At 40.5% G+C, this 17,782-nt stretch overlaps 1 protein-coding gene across 4 annotated transcripts in view; it reads left to right on the top strand.

Annotated features, from left to right (window-relative positions):
• The window catches only part of mad1l1 (mitotic arrest deficient 1 like 1), a 494,211-nt gene that overhangs the window by 458,600 nt on the left and 17,829 nt on the right, over window positions 1–17,782 (top strand).

Raw genomic sequence — 17,782 nt, 5'->3', positions numbered from 1 at the left:
ATAAAGAGAGCAGAGGGGTAAGTACCATGGATGTCACATGGGAGCATAGGAGCTCAAGTGGTCAGGGTCAGGGACAGAGAGATTCCAGGAGGAGCACCAATGAGTACTACTAGTACTGACTGTTACTAATGCTCTGCCAGTGCCTCATATTATCAAGGCAGGATATAGATTATTTTTTCAAATATACAGTAAATTTCAACCTAAACATTCTATATTTAAGACCTATCATAAAATTCCCTACTTAATGTAAACCTCATCTTAGCACTGATACAAATGTGTTGTGTTTTTCAGCATTGGGCATGGAGAATATCCATCTGAGCAGAATTAGCACAGAGGCAGCCGGCTCTGCTTTTTTTTCTCAGTATGTTGCAGGTCCATTGTCAGAATCTGCTTCCTTTTGACACCAACAAGATATGCAGTCACAAGAGAATATCAAGATGGTGTTCAGGACTTGCTTATATAAGCTTGCTGGAAAAGCAATAAATGCAGATTTGTGGTCTGCAAGACAAGGCTTTAACCACAAATCATTTGCCAAGCAGCATAGTCTAAAACGAATAAAAATGAAGTTTAGTTTCAGGTAGCGCCTTGTGAAAGTGTATAAACAGTGTGCAGAGGAATTCATTGTCATTTTATTTCAAGGCTAGTTGACTTGCCTTAGCATGAGCAAGCCAGCTTGGAGGAAACAGAGCTTTGTCGCTGTTATACATTACGCTGAGTATATGTTTTATAATCGCAGAGTTCTATTTATCAACAGATTCTACACACTCAGGTGATTCATGCTTCTTCATCGGCAGAACCTCCGCTAGCAGCTGCATTAGAATGAATCTTCTGTGTTACAGTTTGTGAGCCGAAATCCTTCCACCGTAGCGGCAGAGTTCAGCGCGAGGAAAATAAGTCTTATCAGGGGTTTCTCCTTAAGATAAGACGAAACAGGGCAAGGTGCAAATGGTTTTGAATACATAAATGCATAAGATCACCAGAGTAATCAAATATGAGAGAACTGAAGTGTGCTTTGAAAGGGGAAGAATTTTACAAGCATGTATGATTTTAGGCTAGGACAGAGATGGAATTTGCTCGGGGGATCCAGCATCAGAGGAATGATTTGGGGACATAAAAAGTACAAGGGAGTTATCATACTCTGATATACGCTGGCTGGTTTATGCTCTCCAACTGATTGGTCCACAGACTTTACAAGGGGCTATACAAGGTATGGCCACCTTTTTCTTGTTGTAATTGTTTATACAAAACACAATGCAAAATTTCCAAACTTGCCTGATCCCTAAAGCCAATAATATTCATAGTAAAAGGATATTAGTTGGGATCGGTGGACCAGCATACATGTACAAATAGTTGTATGAAGCTTACACAATTACCTGTGCCTGTTTGACCCCCTTTAGATATTCAGTAGCAATTAAACACACACTCATCGGGCACCAGGACAGCGGATTTAAAAGGTTCAAAAAGCTTTATTCATGAGAACCTGACACTTTTTGTGTGTATGGACACATAGTCACAGGTACAAGACCCCTTTAGATATTATATTCATTGGACTTGTAGAGCCTTTGGACTCTGTTGTTGAGCCATCATACCTTGTGCCTAAAGCTCTCAACGTTGCTGGGATTTGTTGTCAAACAACACCTAGAGGGTCACAGATTGAAAATCCCTAATTTCTGCAACATTTTCCTCCCCAAATCGACTCCTTTTTAGTCCTTGGCCCTGATCACAATTAGAGATACCAAGGCTGCTCCTCTAAATTATTTCTAAAAGGATGTGTTTAGATTTGTAGAAACCCAAGGCAATCATTTTAACCTTCAATGTGTGTTGCCATCAGTCAAACATGGTGGTGCCTCTATAAAGCTATGGGCAGCTTCCTAGAGGATGAAGACATACCTTACATGGCCTCCCCAATCAGCAGCTCTAAACATCACTCAATCTTTATGAAAAGATTATATAGATTTCTGCCTCTAGCATTTTTCAAAGAACCCCAATATCCATTAACATTGTTACATATCTTTTGCACCTATGCACCCACTGGTTTTACAGCTCAACTGATGTTCACAAGAAGTGGGGGTTAGTATGATTTGAGTTGAGCTGGTAGGAGCAGCTTTAACATGTAGGATGACTAATGAGGCATCATTTCTCTTACTGATATTTTCAAAGGAATCACTTGGGCATTTAGCAACTGTGTTTGACAGGCCTTTCAACCACCTTGTAGAGTTTCCATCTCTGAGGAGGAGTAAATTCCACATCTCTCTGGAGATGTCAGTAAGCAGGGTTCTCATCCTTTTTAACCAAGGCTTGCTATGATTGCCAGTCAGCACCAATGCTTCACAAACTATAATTGAAATGAATCTCAGGGACCATCTCTTATCTACAGGTACTTTACATTTAAAAATCTGGGGCTCCTGTATGCAATGGCCCTGCATATCTCAGAACCCAGTCTTATTTTGGTGCATTTTAGAAAGGAAATGCAAAAAACAAAAGATTTTAGGGGCTGTCCTTTCGTTCATGTGAAGGTTAACAACCAGTCTTCAGTCCCTCAGCTCACAACATCCCCATTCCATAGGGTACAACCAAATGCAACTTTCAGTCTATCATCTGTTTACCTCAAAATCACATTATTCCTATCTGACTAATGAGGTTTCGCCATTCCATAGTTTTAGAGAAGCAGTTTGGGTGTTTAGGTCTGCCAGTGCTGAGTATAGCTAATATAATGGTGGCATTACATAGCATTGGAGAACTGTTCAGCAGTGCAAATGTTTTTCAGGCCAAGCCTCTTGGTTAAACATTTTTGAGGTTAGATATGTTAATGCTAGATACCTTATTACATGACCTTGATAAATGGCAGCTTTGTACAGATATGTAGTAATTAGGATATGACTTGGAGGTGCAAATGAAATCACCATAACCCAATCACCATGGTGCCATGAAACTTTTTAAGGCAGATACTAATGGTTTCATGCCTGGAGTTGTGAAACTGCCTGGGTAAAGATGTTAGAACAGTATTGTATGTGACTGGAAGGTGGTGTTGCCCTCTATTTACCAATGATTGTTCCAATGTGCCATAAATGGTTTTCTTCACACCTCCTTTGATCCCATGCCCTTCTGTGTCCATAATGTGTATCTTGCTGTCCTGAAAGTAGAGTCTTTTGTCCTAAGGCTAATGGTACATACAGTGTTTCTTATTTATTTGAAAGGCTTGCTGGATTAGCATTCCTGCGTCCATATTTCTAAAGAGTTATTTGTAACTAAACCTGGCAAAAAGTTGCTAGCAGTGTATTTGCTGGCAGAGAATAGAAATCCACGAGACTGTCCCCAGGCACTTATCAGATATAGCTGCATTTGTGGATAACATGATCCCCTGGCATTTGTATTAGGTGCCATACATGACAAATTAATACTTTCACTCGGCCATATAGTTTCCCTTTTTTATTCTTGTTGTGTGGCACCGTGTACAGAAAATTGAATTCGGTAAAGGTAATGTTGTTATTCTGATCCGAGCTCCAAGATTCCCCATGGGCATTACAACTTTATCCATTCATTAAAGTAAAGCTTAGCTTGTTCTCTAAACTCTGTTTTGGAAAATAAAAAGCTTGGACCTACCCAGAGCGCCTGCTTTCCCCTGATTTTTTTTTTTTAACTTTTCATTCAACTTCCTGAAAGTCACTAAGATCACTAATGTATTTAAACCTCAAGTAAATAAAACTTGAGTCTTTGTGGTTCTGGTGCCAGTTCAGCAGGCCACAGAGCAATGCCTGGTGTTTGTTTCCCCATGAGTTTTCACTCCACAAAGTCTTTGCTGATAGAAATATAATAACCCAGGGGAATAAAAGAGGACAGCAGAGTTAACATAATCTAACATGCTGATGCCAAGTTGGAAAAGCTTGCACACAGCAAAATCTAAAGGAAGTTTTGAGCATCATTATGTGCTGAATGTTCACACCTAGAGACAGATGCTATCATGGGAACACAAGGTCTCAAGGGCTGATGCGTAATGCCTCAGGTGGTTGCTTTGCTATTTTGCATCAGCAGTCGGCTGCAATGGCTGACAAAAGCTGCCTCCTCTTATTTTATTTACACAGGACAGAATAACACCCCAGGCACAGCAGCCGATCTGCTTTGCAGGTAGCTAATAACACAGGATAGGGAGGCCTTATAGAACAAGAGCAATGCCCTCTGACTGTACTACATCTCTTTGACAGCAATTGCTCACAACACATTAAATCGACATGAGGCATCCACTTAAAAACATGCTGAAAAGCGCTTGAATAGCTTTCCTTTAAAAAGCAAATGAAATATTCATGATTCCTTTAAATGTATATATTTTAATATTAAGTGACAATTCCCTACTTGTTTGTAGCCAGTGCCTTTTAATTTAAGCATTAGCAAACACAAGGATGCCAGAATAAATTCGTTCCCTTTCAACACATGTGAATCATGTCAAAAGTGCACCCAGCATTATCTAGGAGACTGCAGCATAGACACGTCATGGTTTCTGCCTCCGGACTGATTAGAAACTACAGCTCCACACATCGCGAGCTGAAAACTAGTAAAAAGTTGTGTTAATAAAAGCCAAGCAATGATAACTCTGCCCTGCAACTAGTATTAGCTTATTATATTTAACCTCTCTCCAACAATAAATGGCAAGTCATTGGCATGTGGCTTTTTCTGGTCATGCAGGAAAATCTCTGTGGCAGAGAAAGCCAACTATCTGCATGGAATAAAAAGAATGAGATTGCGGTGATGTAGGGGGTACCTGCCCGTAAGCTCTGATACTTCATCTAGGGATAACTGCAAAGCTGGCAGAATAAGGACATGACCCTTTTGTTTATTTCACACCATCTTTACAGTGCCCGTTGGTAGATCTGGTAGGTGTTTCTATAAACAATAAAGCATGGAAAAGATGGCCTGATGGCATACCATAACAGCAATGTTCAGCTACCCCTCTTATGGCTGAAATATCCCTGCCTGCTTGAGAGATCACTTCATTCTCTGAATGGATGCCTGGCTAACTGGTCTCATTGGCTGTTGAGCAGATATTGTTGACTGACACTTTTTCTTGCATACAACAGACACACAGGGACATCAAACAGTCTTAATAGGAATTCACATACTAGGCAAAATGCTTAAAAAACTTTTGGTGCAAAACAGCAAATGGGAGAAATACAATCATGTCTGCATCTCCTAGGAGTTTTGAGCAAGGAGTGATCAAGAGAAGCCCTGTGGTTCCATCACAAATTATAGCATTTCAGATGTGCTGGAAATAAAGATGGATGGAAGTTGCGCCCCTTGCAGTTTCCTGCAATGCAGAGTTGAGATTGTGTTACTTCTGGAGCAGGACTTTAAGACGCCATTAGCTGCATAACCCACTATGAGAACCCTGGAACTACTGCCACGTCAGGGTTCCCCAGCATCAATAGGTGCGCTTCAGCACGATTCCTCCAAAAATGCAAAATGGAAGTACCTTTAATGAACTGCATCCACTTTAGTGCAACCACACGTGCAGCCATAAATGACCTATAAATCTTGAAGTTGTATCTGTCTATGTGGTAACTACTTTACCTGAAAGCAACACTCTGGATATAAGATGTCAAGACAATCTTTTTAATACATTTTATGCCTTGTCAACTCAGCAGATCATTGGGCCTTTTCTTTAAGCAACAGAGTTCATTTGTCCTACTGTACCTGGAACAAGTTCTGTTATTATTATTTTAATCCCCACCCCCCCATATATTGTCCTTTAATGTAAATAAATATACCTTCCATTCTTATGTAGCACAAAGCATATTTAAGCCGTCTAAGAACCCACTTTGATACATGAGATATAATGAACGAATATATGCATCTCTACTGTAAAACAAGGAGCGCTAATTAGATGTTTTTTCCTTAACATCTTACACTGTAAAGACAAAGGCTAAAACATTAAGGTCCAATTTCTCTGACTGTCAGATTTTCTTCCCACCACTTAAATACTAAAATAGATTTTTCTCCCAGTTTCTCTATTTCCATGATACTGGCTTTTAGTAGGCTTAATTGCAAGCAGTGTAGCTTTGAAAACAACCATCATTATAATCGACTCGGGGAAAATATTGATTCTCACCAGATCTCGCGCAGAAAATATCGGCAGCAGTGTGTCAGCACAGAGAACAAGCAGCAAGATCAAAACAAGAGAATAAATATTCTGGCCTTGAAAATGGAGGTGAAGAAAAAAAAAAGTTCAGCTTGAAAATAAATAACAAGGCTTCTTCTTTCTTCCTCTGCTGTTCAAAGGGGATGATCTGTTGACCCACAGCTAATGTATCCAATTTTCTAAAGGCAGCATTCACCATTACAGGAGGACGGGTGTTGTTGGTGTTTTGTTTTGCCTTAAAAACTTTCATAAATAATGTGTTAAGACAGATAATCTGCAAACAGTATCTCCAGTATATTGACAGAAACATTAGATTTGCTTCTTTGGCTGAGTGAGCAGATTAATGATCTGAATGCAAAATTAGGGTCTATGAATAGTACAGGTATAAGACCCGTTATCCAGAATGCTCGGGACCAAGGGTATTCCGGATAAGGGATCTTTCCGTAATTTGGATCTCCATACCCTAAGTCTACTAAAGAATCAATAAAACAATAATTAAACCCAATAGGATTGTTTTGCCTCCAATAAGGATTAATTATATCTTAGCTGGGATCAAGTACAGGTACTGTTTTATTATTACAGAGAAAAAGGAAATCACTTTTAAAATTCTAACTTATTTGATTAAAATGGAGTCTATGGGAGATGGGCTTTCCGTAATTCTGAGCTTTCTGGATAATGGGTTTCCGGATAAGGGATCCTATACCTGTACTAGCATATTGTGTGTGTGTGTGTATATATATATATATATATATATATACACATTCATATTTTTTTTAATGTCTTGAGAAACCTTCTCTGGGAAGAACATAACTGAATTTGTTCACTTTTTTCAAGCCCTGTGAATGCTCCTATGTTCATGATTTGCATGGTATTTATGTCTATATGATATGCTGCTTCGACTTCTATATAGTTGTGCTCAGTCCTTCCTGCCTTCTGACCTGAATTGAACACCACTGCACCCATTGAGTTCTATACAGTTTGTAACTTAGGTTCACATTCCGATCGAAATCGAAAATTATCTACTGTATATGTAAAAGGTTTTTACAATAAATAAGAAAGGCCTCACACCTCCATCTAGTTGTTAGAGGCCAATAAGGGAAATGCATAATTCTGTCAGGGTATACTCTACTCTACAGCTCCCCTCTATCTTCCTGATACAATTAAACCGCATCTCTCTTAAAAACTGTCATTTCATTCCTATGCTTGTGCATAATGAGAAGGCTAAGTCATTGTTAAAGGAAAGGTAAAAACTAAGTAAATTTTATCAGAAAGGTCTATGTAAATACAGCCATAAGCACCACAGACACTGAGTCCTCTATCAAAAGAAACACAGGATTTCTTGTCTCCTTTTTTGTAAACATGTTCTTTGGTATCAGACTTCCTCTCTCAGAAAAATCCTTCATTCCTGAAGCGAGTCTGCGCAGCTCTCCTATCTCCCTTCTCCTGCTCCCCCCTCCCATCAGAATGTGTGATCTGTGCAACCAGCAACTAGCACTGCAGCTACTGAGACCAAGCTAGAATGGCAGCTACTATCTTAAACAAACAGATAGAGCTTCTAGAGCTGATTACTCAGGTATGGTAAAACTTTCTGCAGAATAAATATTTTGTTCTAGGTGGCAGTTATAGGCAGTTGGGGGATGTTCTTTTTTCCCATAAAAACAATCAGCGCACCAGAGGTCACCCCTATAGATTAGAGGAACAGAGCTTCCATTTGAAGCAGCGTAGGTGGTTTTTCATGGTGAGGGCAGTGAGGCTGTGGAATGCCCTTCCTAGTGATGTGGTAATGGCAGATTCTGTTAATGCCTTTAAGAGGAGCCTGGATGATTTTTTGAACAAGCAGAATATCCAAGGCTATTGTGATACTAATATCTACAGTTAGTATTACTGGTTGTGTATATAAATAGTTTATGTATGTGAGTGTATAGATTGGTTAGTATAGGTTGTGTGCTGGGTTTACTCGGATGGGTTGAACTTGATGGACACTGGTCTTTTTTCAACCCTATGTAACTATGTAACATGGCTAATCTATTGGCAGTAAAATACCAAAATGACTTTCCTTCTCCTTTAAGCAAATCTAACTCTAAGTACAAAGGATGAACTTAATGGACATGTATGCAAATAAACCTTGCAGTTCTATGATCTGTTTAATAGTACATGGCTCTATTTCACAATAGGGTGTTTAAGTAAGCCTCAGTAAGTAAGCCTCAGTAAGTACGCCTCAGTAAGTACGCCTCAGTAAGTACGCCTCAGTAAGTACGTCTCAGTAAGTACACCTCAGTAAGTACACCTCAGTAAGTAAGTACGTCTCAGTAAGTACGTCTCAGTAAGTAAGCCTCAGTAAGTAAGTACGTCTCAGTAAGTACGCCTCAGTAAGTAAGCCTCAGTAAGTAAGTACGCCTCAGTAAGTACGCCTCAGGTTGCAATTGTTCTCTGTCTTTTCTTGAATACATGTATATTCCTTGTGCTATTTAGGTGCTTTAGGGGGTGGTTCTATTCTTAACTTTTCCCAGGATGTTCTTAATGCTCCAAGCCTACCCAGTTATTCTAGCAGTTATCTGGTTGCTAGGGTCCAAATTACCAACACAACCAGGCACTGGTTTGAATGACAGACTGATATATTTATAGGATAGGACCTAAACAGAAAGAAAAGTAATAAAAAGTAACTAACAATAAAATGATAGCTTTGACAGAGCAATTGTTGTTTGGCTGCTGGGGTTAGTGACCCCCATTCAAAAGTTGCAAAGAGTCAGAAAAAGAAAGCAAATAATTAAAAAACTATAACAAATAAATGATGAAGACCAATTAAAAAGTTGCTTAAGGGCTCTGGCACACGGGGGAGATTAGTCGCCCGCGATTAACTCCCTGTTCGCGGGCGACTAATCTCCCCGAGTTGCCTACCCCTGCCATCCCACCGGCGAACATGTAAGTCGCCCGCGAACAGGGAGTTAATCGCGGGCGACTAATCTCCCCCGTGTGCCAGAGCCCTAAAAGTTCACTGAAAGGGTGAACCACCCCTTTAAGAGATACCACCACTGCTGCCTGGATGATATCTACCAAAGTCGTGGCATTATGCTCATGTTGTTGTTTTGGTGTTATGAAAGTAAAATATGTTCAAATCAAAATATGCTGTTTATTTGAGAAACTTTGAGTGGCAACAGAGATGTAACCCGGGGGGAAAGTTGTGCTAGAAGAAACTTAGAGATCAATTGATTTATTTTTTTAGATGTAGCATTATGATTAAGCTGACCAGGCCTTTGCTCTTTGCTGGAAGCGCTCGTTGGCAAACTCATTGCTGACACATTAACAAAGAATTGCCAGTTATATCAGGCGCTGTCTGATAGATCAAAGAGAAAGGAAACAAATTGTGCTTAAATACAAGTATGGAACTTTCCCTGACTTCAAAATGGTTTTCCCAGCCCAAAACAAAAAAAAAAATCCAAAACCCGCTATACCCTTTATGTCCTTCCAAGGTTGATGAATATTAACAAACGTCGATAAGACGTATAATGTGGTTTTTAACCTTATCGGCCACCTAATTTCATTTAGTATATTTAAACTTTGCTGAAATGCTTGGATGTCACCTTTCGCCCCTCAAGCTGTTTTAAATTTAAATTCACATCGGTCCGTGCTTGCAGCTTAGCAAAAGCAAAGGGTTGGTGGTGAGGGGGGGGGGGGTAGCAATTTATTTTTGTGCATATTAAATCTGTAAAGACTTAAATCAGTCTTGCTGATGCCTATAGAGTACCTGAGAAATGTCAATAAACCAGTTCTGAGAACCTCCCTGAGGGGTTTGCCGTGCAGGTTGCCCTGTCAGTCTCCGAATGTGCTGGAGATAAACATGTTCTAATGCTCGGCCTTGTTACCCACCGAGCTCAGTAGAAGCTTGTCGAATAGATGATGCTGCTCACTAGTGATATTTATTTACTTATTGTGATAAAAGGTGGCCATTTACCCCAGGGCCTCCGTTTGATACAACCCAGGCTGTTACAAGAAATTCCAGGGTCCAGCAACAGATGTAAAGCCACAGGTTGGATGTTGCTGCTGTAAATCAATCTGCGTGGAGACATATTGATTATCATCTACAGTTTGGGGCACTTCGCAGCTATGTGTTTTTCTTGTATAGCGTCGGCAGGTCCATTAATCTTCGCTCTGTTGACGTGAAGTGGATGGAAAGTTTGATGCTATGAGGTGGACACCGAATGCACATTTTGACCTGTATCTGCAGATCAATCTTTTATCAACAGTTTGTGTCATGCGGATCCTCTCTGGAGGCCGGAGAAGGATTGCTTCAAGACCTAGATGCGAGGGAGGGCAAGTTTTAATAATGCGTCTGGGGACACCTGCCTAAGCTGCCAGGCTGATCTGAGGTCATTTTTAATTGGCTTCGTGCTGTCCAAAGTAATACATAGTTAGATTTTAATCCACAGGCAAAGTCACCCTACCTGCTTTACTTTTCCTGAGGGCCAGACGGCTAACTGACTTCTCTTTTGCATCTAAAGAGAGAAACCGGTGCAAAAAATAAGGCAGAGGGAAACATCACAAATCTTGATGGGTTTTGAGAGCACAAAGATAGTCTGTGAGGGGCTGGAGGATGACAGTTGTTACAACACAGTGCACACGAGCCTGCTGGTAAAATGCATCAATTTGTATGATATCTGGGTGTATCCTCTTCTGTCTCCATAATTGTAGAGATGGTGTCTGCATAAATCCTTTTCCCCTGCTTTACCTCCGGCAAGAGCTGCAGATCCCAGGAAAGCAGCCTGTCTACTGGGAGACACGACATACAACAACAACAGGGAAAAAAGCATGTCAAAATAACATAGTCGAAAGGGCTTGGGGTTTTTTTTTTTTTTTTTTGCGATTCTTGTCAAAAGACTGACATATAGTCAACACATGCTTTTAAAAAAGGCTCCTTATTCTTCTATTCAGCAGAAAGGAAAACTGATAAAGTGAATTTTTTTCCCTTTGAAGCTTCCTCCCTGAGTGAACAAGAGCTGGAAAGAAAAAAGTGAGAAAAGATGAATATATATATATATATATATATATATATATATATATATATATATATATATTAAAGATATAAAAGATTTGTTTTCTTTTTTTCTAAAGGTGAAAATGCAGAGCGGCAGAATATTAGAGAATCAGAATGGTATTTTAAGAGCTGTCACCATAAGACATGTGTTCCAAGTTTGGCAGCCTCTCTAGTCACTCTGTATAGTTATGTAGAAACTGTTCTGTCTTGTACTGTTTGAACATAGGCCGCACTTGCACTAAAGGAACAAAAAGAGCAATAAGGAACACCAAAGCGCTTTCACTAGTGCTCACAAGCAGTTGCATCTGGGGGGTATCTGTAGGCCCGGGACTAGGGTGGCGTGCCCCGCCACACCCAAACCTTGCTCCCATACAAAGCGATGGTCACACATGCGCGGGGGGGGGGGGGGGTTGGGGCAAATGGTGGAAAGAGGCCTCGAGGCGGCCGGATAAGAAATCTGGTGCTGGGTATCTGCAGATACCCTAACCCCATAGGGATAGTAGCAGGCCTGGGCTAGGATTGAAAATCAGCCCTTTTCATTTCAAGGACACAGAAGCCCAAATAACCCCCCACCAGCCTTATCAGTGACTGGCTATGGCATCTTACAGCAGCCCCTCTGGCATTTGCCAGAACCCTACCAGCAGCACTGCCTAACTTATGCATCTAAATTAAGTGCAGATTAGGGGCAATGTATGGGGCAGAGTGTAAATATGCAGGTCCGTTAATCAGCTGGCTGCTGCTCCATTGTTCCAGCAGACACGAGCAGACCAAACAATCAGACTGATCCTTCTACACTAACAAATTATTTTAAAATCACTGAAAATATTGAAAGTGAAAGTTGCTAAGCATTACATTATTTTCATTATGTAAAAAAAAAAGTTTTTATATGGAGGGTCTGTTTTATTGATGTGAAGGTGAACAAAGAGTCAAGCTGCTCCCAATTCTTAACCACACTCTCTACCCAGACCCAGCCGAACCTAGTGAGCCACGGTTATTCCTATACCCATGCCTGACCGGCCTACCTCTAATGTCTCCGGAGAGGCCTGGGTAGGCACACGTATATAAATATTCAACTGGCAGACAACTGGAGTTTGTATCTTCGTTAAATTATTGCCCATCAACAATAGGAGGAAATGACTGCACCTCAATCAAAGGTTTACTTACCTCTTGCACTGTCTGTTTGTGGGTTTGTAGTCCAATGAAAAGAAATATTGCAAGTGAACAAGACAAGGACAGGATTGAAGAGATTAGGAATAAACAAATTTCAAATGGCAGGAGGGGATAAAAAAAGGTAAGGGAAAGGTAGGGTGCTATTAATGCATGGTGTGTGGAATAATACGAGAATAAGACAGGACCAAGGAGATAAGTCTCAACATGTGGAGGGGCATAAAGAAGCAGATGAAAAAAAAAATGGTTCCGGTGATTGCTGTGCTAACCTGATACCATTTATTGGCTAACATATTTATGTAAAAAGCAGCCCTCTTTGAGTTATATCATCAGCTATAATACCTAAATGTACACATAGAGACAGAGTAAAGTCCATTGCACATCAAAGTAGTATTCCAACATAGACATGTGAAATGAAAAGTAGATAAGAATGAATTACATATGGATAAGATAACCAGCTGTCAGTTATTCTGACCCCAGCAGCCAACAAACAATACACACAGTGCTAAAAATGTGTGTAATCCTCCATTAGGCATATTTCATATACAGTACATGCCATTTTAAAGCAGATGGGAAGGCTGATGTAACTTAATGTATCTTTTAGAGTTACAGCGGAACTGCCACAGGGTGATATGGTATCTTATAGATACCAATAGCTATAAAAGCCAAGGCATTGCATGCTGCCTGTTTTTCACTAGGAGTGTCCCTAGAGCATCATAACGTTAGGAAATATTTTTGGCTGTTGCAGAATTTGAAAAGCATAATTAAATTTTGCATTAACAACAGGGTTTATACTACAGGGAAGGAAAAATGCCTCATATTTGGTTTGAATTAAAAAATGCAGGGGAATATTTCACAGCATTAATGCTAAACAATATGCAGTGCCACATTACAGCCTTTCCTAAATACAGTACATTAGTTCATTTATTCGCATGTTTTCCAGTCACAAAAAGGATCCTCATCATGCATTTTATTGCCACATATACATGTATAAATGTCTTTGTGTGTGTATGTATGTATGCATATATATATGTTCCAATATCTAGTGGAAAGCAATCCCACAAAAGTAGATGTTGTTTTAGCAGCACCACGGATGTTGGAAAGGCAGGTGTCCAGATACTTTGGACAGATATTGTATAAGCAGCATATGAGGCTGAAGCAGTAGGTATATGCATGGACGTATATATGTGTAGTACTAATGGGTGACACCAATAGGATACTACACATATGCACTCTACTACATTTCTAAAATGTTTTGTTTCTTTAAAGCAATTTTTGTATATGCTTAAATAGTACAGGTATGAGATCCATTATGCAAACATCGGTTATCCAGAAAGCTTTGAAGACCCCAAAGATCGCTGCAGGCTGGCACATTTTGGCACCCACCCAGTGACTTTCCTTCTCCTTTAAGCTGTGGAGATCTTTGCTGGAATGTGTGTCACTGGGGGGCAGTTACAAGATCGTTTGAAAAATCAGGGACACTTCTAATGAATGCAGTTTTCTGGGCTGCACTAGTTGTTATGCCGACTAATAGCAACCGGTTCAGCCCTTCTGGCTGGATTTTCTAGATGTATCCTTGATGTTTTACATGGATCTTACTTTGATTCCACTGTTACTGACAATTTTGTTGATGGGAGAGCCAAGCATTGAGTACTATGATAGGTGAGGTGTTTGGAACACAGCTACTTGAGCTTGAGATCAGTAGGAAGCACTGTGAATCCCCCTATACTTGTAATTATAGTTTCAACTGCAGGATAAGTCAACGTGTGCATCCCGCTGACATCAGTGGAAGTGTCCCCCGGCTGATTGCTCTCTTCTGTCATCAAAACACTCCATGTGTTATTACCATAAGGGGCTCTTACAGAATCCGCATTCATAGGGATAGATCCATGGAAGTATTAGGCTCAGTACATTAGCCATATACACTCATGTTGCAGCTGTGTTGTTGTCTCCTTCCTATGGCTGATGGACTACCTAATGTATGTCGTCTTCTCACTGCATAAAAGGTCTTGTCTTTAGAACCAAAATAGAACGGTGTCTGTTTTCATAAAATTACAGATTTTACAATTGCTGTAAATGCTGTTTAGTTTCCATTAACATGCTGTTTTTTTCTCCTGCCTTTGTACTTAATGATATGTTATACTCCTAAGGATATTATTATCTTCTTGTGCCATTTGATGGCCTGTTTAATAAGAAAAAAGCTGTCTCTTTTATTTGAGGAATGCCTGGAACCAGCTTCATGCTTGCTAAATGATGATTTAGCTTCCTAAAAACACTCTGCAAGTCTCTGCTCAGTAGATGAATGGTAATTGTAAGGGCATTCCTATTGGCATAGACCAGAAATTACCACACAGGGGTAGTGGAAAGGGAACCAACTTATAAAGCCAGTTAAATTGAGATTGGGGTGACTTAAACCCAATATGTCTAAAAGCCATATTGGCTTATAGACTGTACTAAGTGCAACTGAAATTGCAATTGAAAGAGACATACATTGCGGGAGGTCTAATAGCTTTGTTCTGCAGAGAAAACTAATAGACCCTTGAGAAGTAGTGTTGACCCCACCCATGGCCCACACAGCTACATTATTTTTACAAAGCACACATTAAAGGTGGCCATACACAGGCAGATTTAAGCTGCCGGTTTCAGACCAATTCAGCAACTTATTTGCCCTCAACAGATATCTGGCCTAATATCGGGCAGATGCTGATTGGACAGGTTTGATTTGCCCATCACATAGAAGACTGCATTGATTCGGTCCTCGCTCCAACGGGAGTCAGACTCCCAAAGTGGGCAGATGTCAATCAGGCAAATTTTCCCATTGAAACGGGGACCACATCAACTCACTAAAGGGTCCTATTTGCTGTTGTTGTAATTCAATTGTTTAGCCCATGACCAATTGTTTGTTCTATCTGATTCATCTGATATCGCCCACCTTAGGTGAGCATATCTGTGGAAAGATCCGCTTGTTTGGTGACCTTGCCAAACAAGCAGATATTATAGCGTATAACCACCTTATTTCCGGAAATCGCCGAAAAAGACTCGCGAGTCTTTTTCGGCGATTTGCGCGAAATCGCGCCGCCGCGTCTGCCATCCCGCCGGCGACTTACATGTTCGCCGGTGGGATGGCAGGGGTAGGCAACTCGGGGAGATTAGTCGCCCGCGAACAGGGAGTTAATCGCGGGCGACTAATCTCCCCCGTGTGCCAGAGCCCGAAGAGTTACATTCAGGCTCGCAACCTGCAATGGTGCCATGTTTGGAAATAGCAAAGGCCTCTCCGAACCCCTTGCCAGCCATCCCCAGTCTAAAACACATGACAGTACAAATGCAAATGAAAAGAAACTGGCAGAGAATTCAATGCTACCAGACCTGTTGGTTCTTTAGATTATTCTTTATACTGTGTTATTGCTCAGGATACATTTTCTGCAAAGTTCTCTGGGTACATCACAGTCATCCTTCCTTTTATTTCCAGGGGCATTTGCATAACAAAAAACAGAAAATCCATTAGTGCAGCCAATGTAGGAAAAGGTAGCTGTGAAGCCTTTTTAAATATATTTTAACCAATTTTAAACAATCAGTAATGCTTAAAAACAAGAGGCGGTTACATAATAAAAAAAAGAATAGTCACGCTAAACTGAACTCCTTTCCCAAATCTTTGTTTCATGAAATCTTAAAGTGTCTGTGGCCCGATTGTTTTAAGCTAATAACCTAGGCTCTTCTTCGATAGCTGGGTGCTAATATGTTGGGAAAATGAGGGTTATCCATGGTGGTGTTGGTTCCAAGGCTCCCTTCAACTCTCAGTTGGTGCTAGGGCTGCACTTTAGCAACTGAAGAGCTATGGGTTAAATGGTGTGGAGATAAAGTGATCTACTAGTAACCTGTGTTTTTCTGAAGGGTATTTGATTAGTTTCTTAAATTTTTGAGTAACAGTGTATGCTTACTGGATTTCTGGTACAGGAAGAATGAGCAACCTGAGCCAGAAGATGCATTTTTAAAGGACCTTGCTCCGTTTCTTACTGATATCAAGTTCTGTTCCACTAAGGACCCTGTAGCTAATGTAAAATATACCAACTGCTAGACTCAAGGGAGACTAGCTGGTGGAGGCATTTTGAAATGGCATTGTAGCAGAATCCTTACTGTTAATGTGTTGCCCCAGTTACCTGCTATTCCACAACCACAGTTCCATCCTACAGTATCAGCTTTTCACTCTATAGGCTCACTGTCTGCTACTTGCGGTGTCAATAAGCAAACTTATGCTTAGCTCTTTTGATATCACAACTTGCATGTGCATATAGGAGTTCATTTATAAACACTGGGCAAATTTGCACCTGGGCAGTACCAATCATATGATTGCTTTCAATGAACAACCTGCTGGCTGAAAAAATGTAACTACTGATTTTGGGTTATGGGTTACTGGCCATGTGCCAGTGTTTATAACTGAGCCAGCCTTCAGTCAAATGTATAAAAGAAGTGTCCACCATTTGGGCTACATTTCTGGACTGATTGCACCCCACCTAGAACAACTCTGTAGTAAACTGCTGGCCTGAACCAGTTTCTAATGGGAATGCAATTCTTCATTAGGGAAATAAAGGCTTATGAGGGCCCTACTAATTCTCTGTACATGCTTGTAAGGTCCAAGGGAACCCCCATAAACTCATCCCTTGCAAGATAACTCAGTTCATCTCTTATATTGTTGTGCTTGTTTATCACAGAAGAAGGAGAGATTAATTTTAATTAAAATGGGAAGCCACTGCCCCACAGAGGAGACAGAAAGAGTAAGTTTCCAACAGGCACTGCATCAAAAAGTGTTAGAGTCAAAGTGAGTGTAGCAGTTGAACCTGTAAAGGGCCAGGATGGTGACCCCAAAGGGTTACAGGAAGTTCTTTCAAGGATTCAATGGAGGATGGGCAGAACCCTGGATCTACTTGGAAAACATTGTTGAGTTGCCTTGAATTCCTTTTAATCCAGGAAGCTACAGGAGAGATTTGGTATGTGACAAAGAACAGTAAGATTTTACAGACTTCTTAGGAGTAACCCTGTTTCTGCTATTAAAGCCTTGCTAAAAAATGGATATCTCTATTGAATTAATGGAGTTAAATAAGCACTTTCTATTTCAACGAACAGCACAAAGATATGAGAGGGGAATGTGGTAGTCTAGTAAGGAAAGGTTTTATGGAGTCGTGATTGGACTAAAGCCCACCCTGACATGCTCATATATCATGCTTCCAAATAGACATTAACTAGTTTATTTTACAATAAAGTTTTTCATATAAAATGCATTTGGCAATAACAGGGGACACTGCGTCCAAATAAAATGAGCAGTAAATCTGATTCTGCCGGCTTTTCCCTTTTGCGGTATTCAGCTTGGGTCTGAGCAATCAGACTGCTTCCTCTGAAGCAAAAAAATGGAAGCCCTGTAACACGTCTGCGATTATCAGAAGGGCATTCAAAGGCGT

This window comes from Xenopus tropicalis, chromosome 9 (genome assembly GCF_000004195.4).
Source record: "Xenopus tropicalis strain Nigerian chromosome 9, UCB_Xtro_10.0, whole genome shotgun sequence".
Lineage (NCBI taxonomy): Eukaryota > Metazoa > Chordata > Amphibia > Anura > Pipidae > Xenopus > Xenopus tropicalis.
This window is presented reverse-complemented; position numbering and strand designations above follow the sequence as displayed.